Here is a 14,894-nt window from a genome sequence, read left to right as displayed (position 1 = left end):
CTCTGACTTTATTATTGCATTTATTATTGCATTTATATCCCACCTCTTTTCCTCTTGCAAGGAACCCAAGGCGGCTTACATTATCCTCCTCCTCTCCATTTTATCCTCACAACAACAACCCTGTGAGGTAGGTTGGGCTGAGAGTGTGTGACTGGCCCAAAGTCACCCAGTGAGCTTCCATGGCCAAGTGGGGACTAGAACCCAGATCTCCCGGCTCCCAGTCCAGCACTCTTGCCACTACACCACACTGACTTGGATACCTGCATTGAGCAGGGGGTTGGACTCAATGGCTTTGTAGGCCCCTTCCAACCCTATGATTCTGTGGCTCTACGATTCTATGAAGTATGCTTTGTTTTACGTGTAGGTGCATATCGCATACATGTAAACTGGACGCATACCAGAGGGATCTTTTCACATAGAGCTCTCGGTGCTTAGGAAAACCCAAAAGCTGAGGGAGTCCAGGGAGAGACCACAACAAGGTCTTTGAAAGCAATTCCGTGATTTATGAAAGAATTTTAAATGAATTAAAAGCACACATCAACATCAAGAGAAATAAAACTATACATACATCTGGGGAATCAGAATCATACTAACATTCAGAGGGGTAAAGACACACATATACAGTCGATAGCGGAGTACACTGGGATGCATAGAGAACTCTGTGTGTGTGTGTGTGTGTGTGTGTGTGTGTAGTAGGGATGTACGCTGTTGCATAGTCTGCCACACACAGTCGGGTAACGCAACTGGATTCTGCATGTGAGGTATTATAAAGCTCCGCCACATATCGCCAGTGCTTTGGGCTCTGCCCAGGCCAGACAGGGACTGCAGGTTTGGACAAAGTTCTGAGGGACACCTCAGTGTGACCACTCACAAGTTGTATCATTCTGCCTCATTGTCCCTCAGAACTCTGGCTCACACTAGCAGCAGTGCCATCATCCCAGGGGTCCTCCTCGTCACTTGATGACTGCTCTACTCTGCTGCTGACAGCTGGTGGGGGGGGAGGTGCTCCTTGGGAATCCATCCCCTGTTGGAGCGTATGAAGGCGAGGGTGGAGACATGTTGTGGCGTGAGTCTGCTTCGGTGGGCGGTGACAATGTTGCCAGTGGTGGAGAAAAGCCTTTCAGAGGCCACACTCGAGGGAGGGCAAGATAGATGCCAAATGGCGACTTTGGTCAGATGTGGCCAAATGCCACGTTTTGTATCCCAGTATAGGAGAGGATCACTCTCTGGGCTGATCTGTGTTCCCGAGAAACTCTCTCTTGAATAACCTTCAAGTTCCCGGACAGCCACATCATAGGCTGATGCTTTCCTGGCTGCTTTGGCACATTCCCCCTGCCTGTGCCCACTTACACCAAGCTCCACTGCCATTGAGGAGTAAAAGCTGAACTTGAGACAAGATGCCCCTGTGTCTGACTCTGTTGGTGGTGCAGCTGCTGTGGCGTCATCATTGCCCCTCCTGCTGGTGATGGTGCTACTGCTGCAGATATTGTCTTCAGGGGAGGTAGTGGTCCTACTAGCCTCACCCAGCTCCTTCTCATCCAGCCCATCTCTCTGGAAGCACTCCATGACTTTCTCAGTCAAATACTTTTTTACACTTTGGAAGTCAGGGTTGTCGTTTGGAGGCTCCGCACTTGTTGAGCTATCCCTGAACCGTGGTTCAAGGAATGCAGCAGCAACGTATTTCATGTCCCCCCTGATTGAAGTTATGTGTTTGTTGTTGCCCAGCTCCTGCAGAAGGAATTCTGCAAGCCTAACTGCAGGATTGGGGAATAATTGACTGCCTCTAGCACTGGTGTGCTCACAAATCTCAGAATGGCATTTTCTCAGCACCCCCTTTATGATCCTCAGCACAGGTAGCACTTGGCCCAGTGTGGCATAGTCTGCACTCAGTACCGCTGTGCATTCATCAAAAATTTTTAAAATGTCCACCAGGTCTTGCATCCAGAGCCACTGATGTGGTGTGACAAAATTTTGGAGTGGTGTTGCTTCTCAGTGATGTAGTCATTTATAGCTGGTCTCTGCTCACAGAGTCTCTGAAGCATATGCAATGTGCTGTTCCAGCGTGTGGACACATCCAAAGTGAATTTGTGTTCTGGAAGCCCACGGCTACGTTGGATGGCGCCGATTGCCTCCATTGCTGAGCAGGACTGCCTGAAGTGGGTGCAAATGGATCGGGCCGCCTTAAGTAGCTTGCCAATTTTAGGGGAGGCATTGCTCAATCCAGAACGCACCACAAGGTTCAAGCAGTGCGCAATGCACGGAACGTGGTTTAGCCGTGCAATGCGGGCTGCTTTTAGGTAGTTTGAGGCATTGTCTGTTGCTACACAGCCCACTGTAAGATTTAAGGGGGCCAACCAGGACTGAACAACACCACTGATGCTGCTGCTGATGTTTTCCGCTGTGTGTGTCCCTGAGAGCATTGTGAGGGACAAGGTCGCTGTTCTACGACTCAGTCAGCTGCTTGCACTGATGGATACCCATTGCGCGGTGACACACAGATAAGACTCTGTTTGGTTACTTGTCCATGTGTCACTCATTAAATGTACACTTCCTCCAACTGCACATTTCAAATCCTGTTGGAGCACCCGTCTGATTGCAGAAGCCAGGGCTGGAATGGCTAAGCCACTAATGTAGTGACGAGAGGGGACATCCCACCGAGGGCAGATGCTCTTAAGTAAGGTCAAAAAGTCTTCATCTTCCACCAGGGAGAAGGGAAGCATACGTGCTGCAATGGCCACTGTCAGGAGGTGGGTCCACAGTCGTGCCTGGGCACTGTCAGAGGGTAATTTCTGTGTCAGCACAAGGCGTTTCTCCAGTGAGACCTGCCTCTTAGCGAAGCTGCCTTCTGTGCCCTTCCCACTTTGCGTGAGGTCTTTGGAAGATGAGGCAAAGGCGGTACTGTTCTTTTTGGATGGTTGTGGCTTCCCATTGCTATCTTTGGGCACAAGAAGTGGATGATGCACTTCCATGTGTCGCCTCATGGCAGACATGCCCACTTGTGGACAGCCCCCTTCTTTTCCTAGCCACACACGGTGTCTACAAATATCACACATCACGATATAGCGGTCGTTCTCTGCATATTTGAAGAAGCGCCACACATAGGAGCTCACCCTGCCACCACCATTTCTTCTTTGGGAAATGGCGGTTTCGGTTCCAGATGAGGTGGCATCTGGAGCTGCATGTTTCCACTCATCTGTGGATGGTGTTGTTGATGGTGTTGTTGATGGTGCTGACCAGTGCTTAGCAGGGGACGTTTGTTCCTGAGGTTTGGGATTGCTCCCACAGAACCCAGAAGGCTGGAAGTGGAGAACAGAGTCAGACCCAGTCTCAGCAGGGACATCATTGATCTAGAAGAGCTCCTCATCATCTTCGCTGTCCGGATCACTGATGACGCTAAGTCCTCCGGCCTTTTTTTCAAAATCACCTGAGCCGCCGCCCACGAGGTGATCATCAGCAGGCAGCTGTGGACCTGGTTCACCTGTCCCACTTCCGCTGTCGGATGCAGGGAGGACGGTTGTGGGCGTCTCTGTAAAGATTCAAAATAGATAGAAGCAGAGTTTCATGAGAAATGTGACTTTTACACATGAGTAATAGCCAAGAGAATAAAACTGTGTAGTTGTAGCAATCTATGAAACATAGCTTGGAGGACTCGCAATCAATCCACATGACACAAGGTGCAGTTGTAAGCTACTCCTGCACTACCGAGCACTGAGAAAACACATTAGGTGCAAAAAAAATGTACTGTACAGACTTGGAAACTCAACGAGAGTTATCTAAACGTGTCCTCACAGGTGAAAGTCTGAAAAGCATGGGGGAGGAGATATCTGGCTCCCTTGCAAGGTCCACTCCTTTCATCAGCTCTATTATATCATTGTGTGGGACTCATCACCCACAGGGCTGGCCCGAAGCGTTTTGCTTCCTGAGGCAAAGGGTAAAATGGCACCCCTCCATCCTACATAGGGCGATAGCTGAATCTTACTTGAACAGTGACAATGGGAGAGCCTCTTCCACCACACCAGAGGACAACAGGCTGGCTGAGGAGCTGCAAGGCAGTCTGAGGAGCACCCCCAGTTCTGTGCCACAACACCTCGCTTCTCCCTAACGATAGGGCTGGTCCTGACCTGAGCACATACTTGGCGAATCCCACTGCCTTTTTCCAGGGTGCATTTGTGGTCCCCCAGGAGCAGTGCCTGATTAGTCAGGCCCTCTTTTTGTAGTAGCCATATCGGGGGTCAGACTAAAGAGACTAAATAAGTCTCTGACTCAGATTTTTGCAACATTTTAAAAACCATCCTCAGAAATGTAATTGCTTAATCAATTCACATTGCAGCTCTAGTTAAAAGAGATCAAGCCCAAACAAGACAGCAAACTATGATGAATGGCTTTGGAAACAAGCGAGCACAAATCACTGAAGTGTTTTCCCACCGAAAAGGTGTATTGTTTGAGAAAGTATTGCAGTTCTTTTAAAGACTTGGGGTTTTCTTTAGTACTGGAGCACCATGTAACTTTTAAATAATATGAAATATGTTCACAGCAATGAATATGAATGAATGTAAAACAGTTGTGTATGTTTTGTTGTGTTGAAGAAGAAGATCCCTTCCCCAAATGCTCCCCTCCAAAGGTTTTGGACTTCAACTCCCATCAGGCCCAGCCGGCATGACCAATGGTCAATAATGCTGGGAGTTGTAGCCCAAAACATATGGAAGGCTGCAGGTTGCAGAAGGCTAATGTAGGGACTATTCAAATATTCAAAGATATTTATTTGTATCCAGATATTCACAAGCACTTGTGATGACAGAGTCTTACCAGATTCATCCTTTGGAATGAGGTAGATATCTTGACTTTCATCCTGCTGCTGCAGAGTCTCCTTGGGAACATTTTCATCCGCTTTGGGTTTGGAGACACTGCCCTTCCGCTCACCATCCAAGAACTTTCTTCCTCTTCCTCTGGAGTTGTGGCTGGTTGTGCCTGTGTCACTTTCTGTAGCAGAAATTGGTGGTGTGCGCTACTTATGGGTGCGGGGTGGACTGGGGCTGGGGCCGCTGTCGCTGCTGGTCACACCTTGGGCTTCCTCCACTTCCATCTCATTATTAAAATACTGCTGAAATGCAACCTCAGCGGTGTATGTTCTCGCCGGGCGTCCACGCCTCTTTTGAGTGCTGGATTGACCACGGGTTCCTCTTTTCTCCATGTTCATGTCTCTGGGCAGAAGGAGACATAAATGCATGTGGCAAAGCTGAAATCATGTGAACAGCCTACAATCGCAGATATAGTACAGTGTAGAAGTAGTTACCCTCCAATCCAGCCATTCAGTGCTAACTAAATAGGGGCATATTGTACAGCAGACTAGGCTCAAAAGCCCAGGATGGAGGATGTGGTCCATCCATGCCCAGGAGGATGGGGGATGGAATCCTTCCAGTTCCCCCCCCCGCCCCAACCCACTCAGAAATACATAGGCAGGCACATGGATTAATCCTGGAAAGCCCAGGAGGATGGGGGATGGAGTCCTTCCAGCTCCTCCCGCCCCAGAAAGAAACACATAGGCAGGCACATGGGTTAATCCTGGAAAGCCCAGGAGGATGGGGGATGGAGTCCTTGCCTTGTTGCAGACTAGCAATAGCAATGGCGCCTGGAGCATGGCTCCCCCCCCTCCCAGGCCAGTCCCCCCTCCCCCCACCCCAGAAAGAAATTCATAGGCAGGCACATGGGTTAATTCTGGAAAGCCCAGGAGGATGGGAGATGGAATCCTTGCTTGCACCCTGGCAATGGCTGCTGCCTGGAGCATGGCTTCCCCCCCACATGGGTTAATCCTGGAAAGCCCAGGAGGATGGGGGATGGAATCCTTCCAGCTCCCCCCTCCCCCCTCCCCAGAAAGAAATACATAGGCAGGCACATGGGTTAATCCTGGAAAGCCCAGGAGGATGGGGGATGGAATCCTTCCTGCTCCCCCCCTTCCCCCGCCCCAGAAAGAAATACATAGGCAGGCGCATGGGTTAATCCTGGAAAGCCCAGGAGGATGGGGGATGGAATCCTTGCCTTGCACCCTGACAATGGCTGCTGCCTGGAGTATGGCTTCCCCCCCACATGGGTTAATACTGGAAAGCACAGGAGGATGGGGGATGGAATCCATCCAGCTCCCCCCTCCCCCCACCCCAGAAAGAAATACATAGGCAGGCACATGGGTTAATCCTGGAAAGCCCAGGAGGATGGGGGATGGAGTCCTTGCCTTGTTGCAGACTAGTAATAGCAATGGTGCCTGGAGCATGGCTTCCCCCCCCCCTCCCAGGCCAGTTCCCCTTGCCCCAACCCACTCAGAAATACATAGGCAGGCACATGGATTAATCCTGGAAAGCCCAGGAGGATGGGGGATGGAGTCCTTGCAGGATGCCTTCCCACCCAGTTCCTCCTGCTCCTCCATCTCACCCCAAAATCACTAAGCATAGGGGCACATTCAGGTAAAGTAAACATACCTTCACTCTAATAAAGAAAAAAGAAAAAAGGTTGAACTGCAGTGCCGTAGAATGTGGGGATGCAGAGAAAGAAACACCCTCCTTGAAGCAGCTGGGATGGAGCAGCAGCGGCTCCTGTTCTAGTCTGTCTCTGGACTCTGGAGTCTAGCTTGGAGCAAGTGAGGCTGCACAACCGCCATCCTATGTGAACTGAAGGTGGGAATCCGCGGGATAAATGGTCGATGAGTTCCCTCCCCTCAATGACGTTATCTTCCTGGTGGGGTGGGGGTGTGCCCTGGAGGGATCTCACTCACCTGACCTCACCTGACCTGAACCTGACCTCACACAGACAATAAAACAAAAGATGAGGCTATGCAGCTCAGCCTCAGGGCAGGCAGACTAAGTGCACTTCGTGACCCCGTCCCTCCCAGTGAAAGAAAGCCGCGTCGTAGCAGGAAATGAAACTGCATGTTTATTAAATAGTTTCGTGAAATCCCTTTCGCCATCTTTCGTCCAAATTTGCGAAGTTGACTTCGTAAATACCATCGTAAAACTTTCGGCAGATAAAAAAAAATAAAGTGCCGCATGAGCTCAGGTTCAGGTAGACCAGGGCGCCCCATCCTGGAATAGGGTTCGGCGAACCGAATGTGGTTGATTTCGGGCCCATTTCACTTTCGAGAGAATTTCTATGACATCCCTATCATGGATCTGACGCAGACAGTGAGAGTGTTTTGGAATGGTAAGAAGTATGTGAAGAAAAGGTTAGCAATAGATCCATTCCAATACCCCACTCTGGCTAGTACATTTTTGCAATGTATAGGCTTAAGTTTCTGGCGGAGTACACCATTGCCATATCCCCACCAGATAATTATCACCAGCAGTGTAAACCGTTTTCTACCCCTGCAATTCGGTGGGTGAGCTACATAGAGCATAAAGAAAAGATTCAGATTCAGTATGCCTTAAAGGGTGGGGAATTCAAAGCTGGCCCTTATTTTCTAGATGGCTATGCGGTCATAGATAATAAGAAGACAGCCTTTGAATTTCACAGCTGCTTTTGGCATGGCTGTGTAGTGTGTTATTCTCCGGAGGATAAGAATTCCCTGCAGGGTAAAATGTATGAATTCTTGTACAACTCCACAGAAAAAAGGGATGCTGAACTGAAGTTGATGGGGTTTGAAGTCAGGACTATATGGGAACACGAGTGGAGGCATATGTTAAAAACAGATGAGGACCTCAAGAGTTTTCTTGCTGGTGCTTATTTTCCAGACCCTCTAGAACCTAGAGACGCTCTCTTTGGGGGGCGTACTAATGTGGTCTGTCTGTATTATAAACCTGAAGATGGGGAACAGATTCATTACTATGATTTCACAAGCCTGTATCCCTATGTGAACAAGAATAAAGCATACCCTTGTGTTCACCCCAAAATAATTTATGAGAACTTTAAACCACTCTCAGATTACTTCGGGATTGCAAAGGTTAAAGTTTACCCACCCTGAGGTCTTTTCTTCCTGGTCCTCCCTACCAAGGTTGGCGGTAAGCTCATGTTTGCCCTGTGTGCAGCTTGTGCAGCTTGTGCATCAGCACATCAGCAGGAAACGTGTAAACATTCTGATGAGGAACGGGCTCTGCTAGGAACATGGTGCACTGTTGAGCTGAATGCAGCTGTAGAAAAGGGCTACAAGGTTGTGGAAATTTGTGAAGTCTGGCATTTCAAAAAGCAGATCATCCATTTGTTTTCAGATTACATTGACATGCACCTTCGCCAAAAACAGGAGCCTTCAGGGTACCCACACTGGTGTGTCAGCACAGAAGACAAATAGTGATATATCGCTGATTATCTCCAAAATGAATGGGTGGCATTGCGCCCTGATGAGATTGCCATGAACCCCGCAAAACGGCAAATTGCAAAATTATTTTTAAATTCTCGGTGGGGGAAATTTGGCCAGAGGACAAACCTGCCTGACACATGTACACCACAGGAACTTGAGTATTTTTTTCATCACGCAGAATATTTTCTTCAAGGGAAAAAGCAACCACACTATTAGCCTAAATGCAAATATATGGTGCTATTTAAAAACCCAGGGATAAATTACAAGTTGCGATTTTAGCTCATCAAATGTACCCACAAAACAGTCAATTCTTCATGGAGGCATTTGCAGATTCTACAAGCAAACCTTATGGTTATCTGGTGGTAGATTTAAATGCATCTACCCCAGAAACTTACAGGTTAAGAACAGGTCTTTTTACGCCAGACTGGCCTGTAGTGTACACCATGAAAAAAGCTCCAGCTTGTTACAAAAGCCTTCGCCTTCAGTGCTAGCCCATCTGTTGATGCCCAGCTCCTCTGCAAGGCAACATGTAACCGTGTAAAGAGAAATTTGGCACTCTTAAAAATTCTTATTAAGGCACTGCCACACCAGAGGAAAGCCATTTTATGTGCAGCATCTGATGATCTCATTGCGGCCGTCTCAGAAATAGCACTCAATACTTTAAAAGGCAACATTCCTCTATCTCCCCAACAGGTACGAATATTGAGAAAAAAACGTAACCTTATTAAAAGCTTGAGTAACAAGAAAGTCTCTCTGAGAAGAAAGAAGCGTCTGGTGAGACAATCTGGTGGGTTTCTTGGACCGTTACTGAGTTTTGCAGTCCCCCTGCTCACTGGGTTTTTAGCCAATCAGTGATGGAGTATGCTGAAAATATGTATTTGGTCACTAGCCACCAGCTGGAAAAATTAAAGGGGCCATCTCCTAAGGAGGAAAACATCAGAACTTCAGGAATCAGCTCACTAGATACTGAGATGCAGGGAATTCTCCACAGGAGCGAATTCACAGAACATGAAAAAGTTAAATGTTATGCTCCTTTGCTTGAAAAATATCTGACCCATGTAAGACAGAGGGACGTGTAGGGATGTACGAAAGTCACTTACCTTTTTGAAGGGTGACATTCGTGGTGGGGGGGAGGCACTCCGTCCCTCCCCCCAAAATTCTGGCTGGGGGATGGAGGCGCTCCGTTCCTCCCCCCCAAATCCTGGCCGGCCAGCTCCGCTCCGCAGCGATTCTGCAGAGCCACTGGCCGGCTCCACCAGTGGTCAGAAATCTGGCCACTGGCTAGCAGGGATGCAAATGGCGGCAGCCATAGCTGCCACCATTTGCGTCCCTGCAGTTAGCCATGATAGGCTACGTAAATGTTTACGTAGCCTATCATGGCTGATTTAAAAGAAAAAAAACGCGCGTACACAAATGGCGGCGCCCATGGGCGCCGCCATTTGTGTTCCTTATTTTGGCACGTCTTAGTCTACGTAAACATTTACATAGACTAAGACGGCGAAAATAAGGGGAACACAAATAGCGTAGCATCTACGCTATTTGCGTTCCCCTTATTTTTGCCATCTTAGTCTATGTAATTGTTTACATAGACTTAGATGTGCCAAAAAAAGGAATGAAAATGGCGGCGCCCATGGGTGCCACCATTTGCGTACATGTGTTTTTTTCTTTTAAATCAGCCGTGATAGGCTACGTAAACATTAAGGATGGACAAAAGTCCCTTACCTGGTCCCGCAGCTGTTTTCAGGGGGGGAGGTGCTCCGGTTTTCCCCCCGAAATTCTGGCCTGGGGGGAGGCGCCCCATCCCTCCCCGCCAAAATTCTGGCCAGGGGGGAGCGTCCCGCCTCCCCGGCCACAAAAGAAAAAAGTAAAGTGTTAAAAAAAAAAAAGACATGATAGGCTACATAAAGATTTACGTAGCCTATCACGGCTACATTTTCAAAGTCAGCCGTGATAGGCTACGTAAATCTTTACGTAGCCTATCACGTCTGACTTTGAAAAAAAAAAAGTGTGTATGCATGGGCGCCGCCATTTGCGTTCCTTATTTGGGCACGGGTAGTCTACGTAAAGATTTACGTAGACTACAGCGAAAATAAGGGCAACGCTATTTGCATACGCGCTTTTTTTTTTCTCCAAGTCAAAGATTTACGTAGCCTATCACGGCTGACTTTGAAAATCTAGCCATGATAGGCTACATAAATCTTTACGAAGCCTGTCACTTTTTTTTTTTTTACACTTTACTTGGAAATGACCGGCCGCCGCAACGCCGCCGCAACGCCACCAGGACCTGCTGCCGCGATGGACTTTTGCACGAGGTAAGTCCTATCCCGGGGGGGCGGGGTGGTGTTGGAGAATGTCCCCACCACTTTCGGGGGGCCGAATGCGTTCGCATTCGGCCTCCCAGAGATTTGTGGAGAAATTCTCCGACAACCCTAGAAACATTTACGTAGCCTATCACAGCATTTTTAAAAAAATCTAGCCATGATAGGCTATGTAAATCTTTATGTAGCCTATCTTGTTTGTTTGTTTGTTTTAACTGGAAATGGCAGCAGCGGCAGCTGGTCAGAAGACCAGCCGCTGCAGCCGCTGCTGCCGCACCACTGCCGGGGCTGCCGCCGGTGCCACCGCCAGAGCTGCTGCTGCCACCAGGAAGATCCGCCCAAGGGAAGTCCCATCCCGGGGGGGCAGACTGTTCTGCCACTGCTTTTGGGGGGCTGAATGCGCTGGCATTCGTTCTCCCTGAGATCCATGGTGGAATTCTCTGACATCCCTAGGGAGGTGGAGAAAGAAAACCTAAACCTGTTTCTACCTCAGCCACAACAAGCCTCTGTGGAAGTGTCAGTAATCTCTGACAATGTCTTCCAAGAAGTATTGGACAGTCTTCCTGCTAGATATAAGAACAATGCAAGGCTCCTATTGATGAAAATGCAACAAAACAGAGATGTTTCTTCGTGGGTTGAGAAAGGAGCCTTTGTGTACAAGGGGGTGGCTGTACCTTATACTACTAAGGTACAGCCAATATTCCAATATTCTGGATTAGGTGAAGAGATTCCACAGATCCTGAAAACCAAGTGTGCCCCCAAAGGATGGGATGTTTTTATGAGTGCTCTGGCTGAACTAAATGTCCCAGCATCTGTAGTGCGTAATCCTACCCATAGAGAAACCTTGGACTACCGAAAGAACCCCAAAGGTGTGACGCCAGTGTTGTTGCACACCTCTACGAGTGCTAAAAAACAAAAGCGTTCTGATGCTCCTACCTGGTTCAGCTGATGAAGTAACCTTTTGTGGTTTAGTATTTATAAAAACTTACTTAAAGTAATCTGCGCCGTGCCTGTCTACTTTAAGGGTAAATGGTTAGAAAACATAAAGATAAGAAATCCTTTGTTTTCAAAACCCCAGTAGAGTATGCTTTATTGGGAAATGCAGCTATGAAAATCACGGTATGATCTACAGCATTGGCAAGTTTGAACATGTCTCAGGCATGCCTGGGCAAGCTGGAACATGTCTAAGGCATGCCTGGGCATGTTCTTCTTGTTTTTTATAAAATGATCCACCATTTGATCATTTCTTTCTAAATTGTGAGAACAGGGTAAATAGTTAGAAAACATACAGACAAGAAATTCTTTGTTTTAAAAACCCCAATAGAGGTGCTTTATTGGGAAATGTGGCTATGAAAATCATGGCATGATCTACAGTATTGGGCATGCTGAAACATGTCTAAGGCATACATGGACATGTTCTTCTTGTTTTTCACAACATGTTCCACCATTTGATCATTTCTTTCTAAATTGTGAGAATACAGTTCTTGAATCTGTTTAAATGTTAGGCCTTTACAATACTGCTACAGGAAAAAAAGACAATGGTAGCCACAAACCACAGACTCATCGGCTTGGAGTTGCTGGGGTTAAAACACAGTCTTTCTGGCATTTTCTATTAAAAAATTCATGATGGTTTTAGGGAAGAGGCGGTGGTTGGGTGGGTGCCCATAGGAATAAAAAAACTCTTTTACTTGTATCCTCTGTCAAGTAGATGGCCAGCCAGTGTTCTCCAGGTAGGGATGGCAGGGAATTTCTGCACGAATCTTGGGGAGGCTGAATGCCAATGCATTCGGCCCCCCAGAATTGGCGGTGAAATTCTCCGCCCCCCCCCCCCGGATGGGACTTACCTCCCTCGAATGTCCCTCTCAGCGGCGGGTCCCGGTGGCATTTCGGCAGCGTTTCAGCAGGGGTGGGGGCGGCGGCCAGTCTTCCAACCAGCTGCCACCGCCGCCATAACAAAATAAAGTAAAAAAAAAATGTGATAGGCTACGTAACAATTTACGTAGCCTATCACGGCTAGATTTCCAAAGTCAGCTGTGATAGGCTACGTAAATGATCCACGAGGTATTTGGCGTTGTCTGTCAACAGAACCTCTGCATGGCCTAAGCGAACGCCAGGGGCCACCCTCACTTTTTTCACAAAAAGGGAGGCTGACAAAATTTGCAGTCTGTAACGTCTTCCTGCACTTTCTGTCATTAAGCAGAAAGCATCTTTGCTGCATGTAAGTTTAATTTTCACATCAGCTCCATTTAACAGCAGTTTTTCCTGAAAAAACAGATCAGTGTGAAGATGTCCCAATAGCTCTATTTTTCAGCTTTGAGCTGTTAGGTTTGCTCTTTTAATGAAGCCTTGATTGTTTTGGTCCAGACCCGCAGATTCGTGTTCCCCAGCTGTATCTTTGTAAAATAGGCCTGCTGAGAATTGTGTTGCTAGAGTATCCTCACTATAGTTCAGTGCAGATTCAATGAAAGCATGAGAAGGGTAAGAATTATTACTCTGACATATAAGTTGATCCCCCACCGTTACATCCAGTTGACTAAAAATGGATGTTATGGGGTAATTCACCAGGCCTACTGCCGCATCTGCAGCAATGTTGCTTCCATCTTCATTGATAATTTTGCAGCATACATAGAGCAAGGTGTTATTTAGATCCATATAATTTTCACCATTTCCTGCGATGAAGAATTCTAGGGGTGCAGATTCTGTCAGGGCTGACAAGGGGGGTAATTCGATAAACAAACTTCTCTCAATACTGGTCTGCATAGGACCAATGCTGATAGATCCAATTCAGATTTAGTGCATTCTTCAGAGCCACAGTGGATAAAAGCCATGACTGAGTCTAAAATATATCTCTTTTTGACACAGCTGGATGTCTCTTCTTTCTTACAACACGTAGCTTCTGACATCTCTTTCCTCTCACAACTTTTCTTTTAAGGGGGTGAGGTGGTCCAATCAATCTCACCCATGATGCTTTTCTTTTTCTGCTCCTTTCCTTTTAATATACATTAGGCCTGACCCCTCTTGAGAAAGTGGATTGTCCACTCTATTCAGAACTGCTTGAGTAACGTGACCAGCCACATCTTTAGCAATATTACGTGCAGCAGCCTTTGTGTGGGGCTTGATGATGTCCAAGCCTCTTCTAAAAAGGGGAACTGCTTTTTGGAAAAGGATCCTGAAAATCCTGCCAATCCCTGCCCTGTACATAACAGGGGCGCCATGGAATCCTGGCAATGCATTTCTGGCCTGGGCCCTATAATATACCCTATACAGGGTAGGTTCCCCATATGTTTTTAGGATGACCATTTTAACTTTAAAATACCTGGGATTAGGGATGTACGAAAGTTAATTACCGTTTCATGGATCTGCTTTGCGGTGGGGGGGAGGCGTTCCATCCCTCCCCCCGGAGTCCTGCCTGGCCAGCTCTGCTCCACAGAGATTCCGCGGAGCCGCTGGCTGGCTCCACCAGCAGCTGGACATCCAGTCGCTGGGTAGCAGGGATGCAAATGGCAGCTGCCGTAGCCAACGCCGTTAGTGTCCCTGTATTCAACCGTGATAGGCTACGTCTGGGTTAAAAAAAAAAAGGGTACGCAAATGGCAGTGGCTACAGCGACCACCATTTCCTTTCTTTATTTTTCACCGTCTTAGTCTACGTAAATATTTATGTAGACTATTACGGTGAAAATAAAGGGGAACGCAAATAGCGTAGTGGGTGCTATTTGTGTTGGCCTTTATTTCCACTGTAATAGTCTACATAAATATTTATGTAGACTAAGATGGCGAAAAATAAGGAACGCAAATGGCGGCCGCTGTATTTGCCGCCTTTTGCATACGCGTTTTTTGTTTTTAACCCAGACATGATAGGCTACGTATGTCTTTCCATAGCCTCTCATGTCTATGTAAAAAAAAAAAAAAAAAGACCAGCCTGCAAATGGCAGCGGTGGCAACCAGTCGGAAGACCAGCTGCCGTAGCCACTGCTGCCGCAGCTGCCGCTGGAGCCACTGCCATCTGGAACATCTGCCCCAGGTAAGTCTCATCCCAGGGAGGATCCATGGTGGGTTTTTTTTTCATAACTTTTTTATTTCGCAGCCGGGGAGATGGAGCGCTCCCCCCCGGCCAGAATTTCGGTGGTGAGGGATGGGGCGCCTCCCCTCTGGCCTGAATTTTGGCTGGGAGGGGCAGGGAGCCTCCCCCCCACCAAGAATTTTGAGGGGAGAACTGAAGCACCTCCCCCCCACACCGAAAACAGCTGCGGGACCAGGTAAGGGACGTTCGTCCATCCTTAGAAATACCTCCACATTTT

At 47.8% G+C, this 14,894-nt stretch overlaps 1 protein-coding gene across 1 annotated transcript in view; it reads right to left on the bottom strand.

The window, feature by feature from the left end:
* Positions 1–14,894, bottom strand: part of LOC146356375 (uncharacterized) — a 980,383-nt gene that overhangs the window by 812,879 nt on the left and 152,610 nt on the right. The gene's annotated exons all lie outside the window — the stretch shown is intronic.

Source organism: Heloderma suspectum, chromosome 2, assembly GCF_057233095.1.
Source record: "Heloderma suspectum isolate Gila_16-S chromosome 2, 16-S_ref, whole genome shotgun sequence".
NCBI lineage: Eukaryota > Metazoa > Chordata > Lepidosauria > Squamata > Helodermatidae > Heloderma > Heloderma suspectum.
Note: the sequence above shows the minus strand (reverse complement) of the source record. Positions and strands in the feature narration are given on the sequence as shown.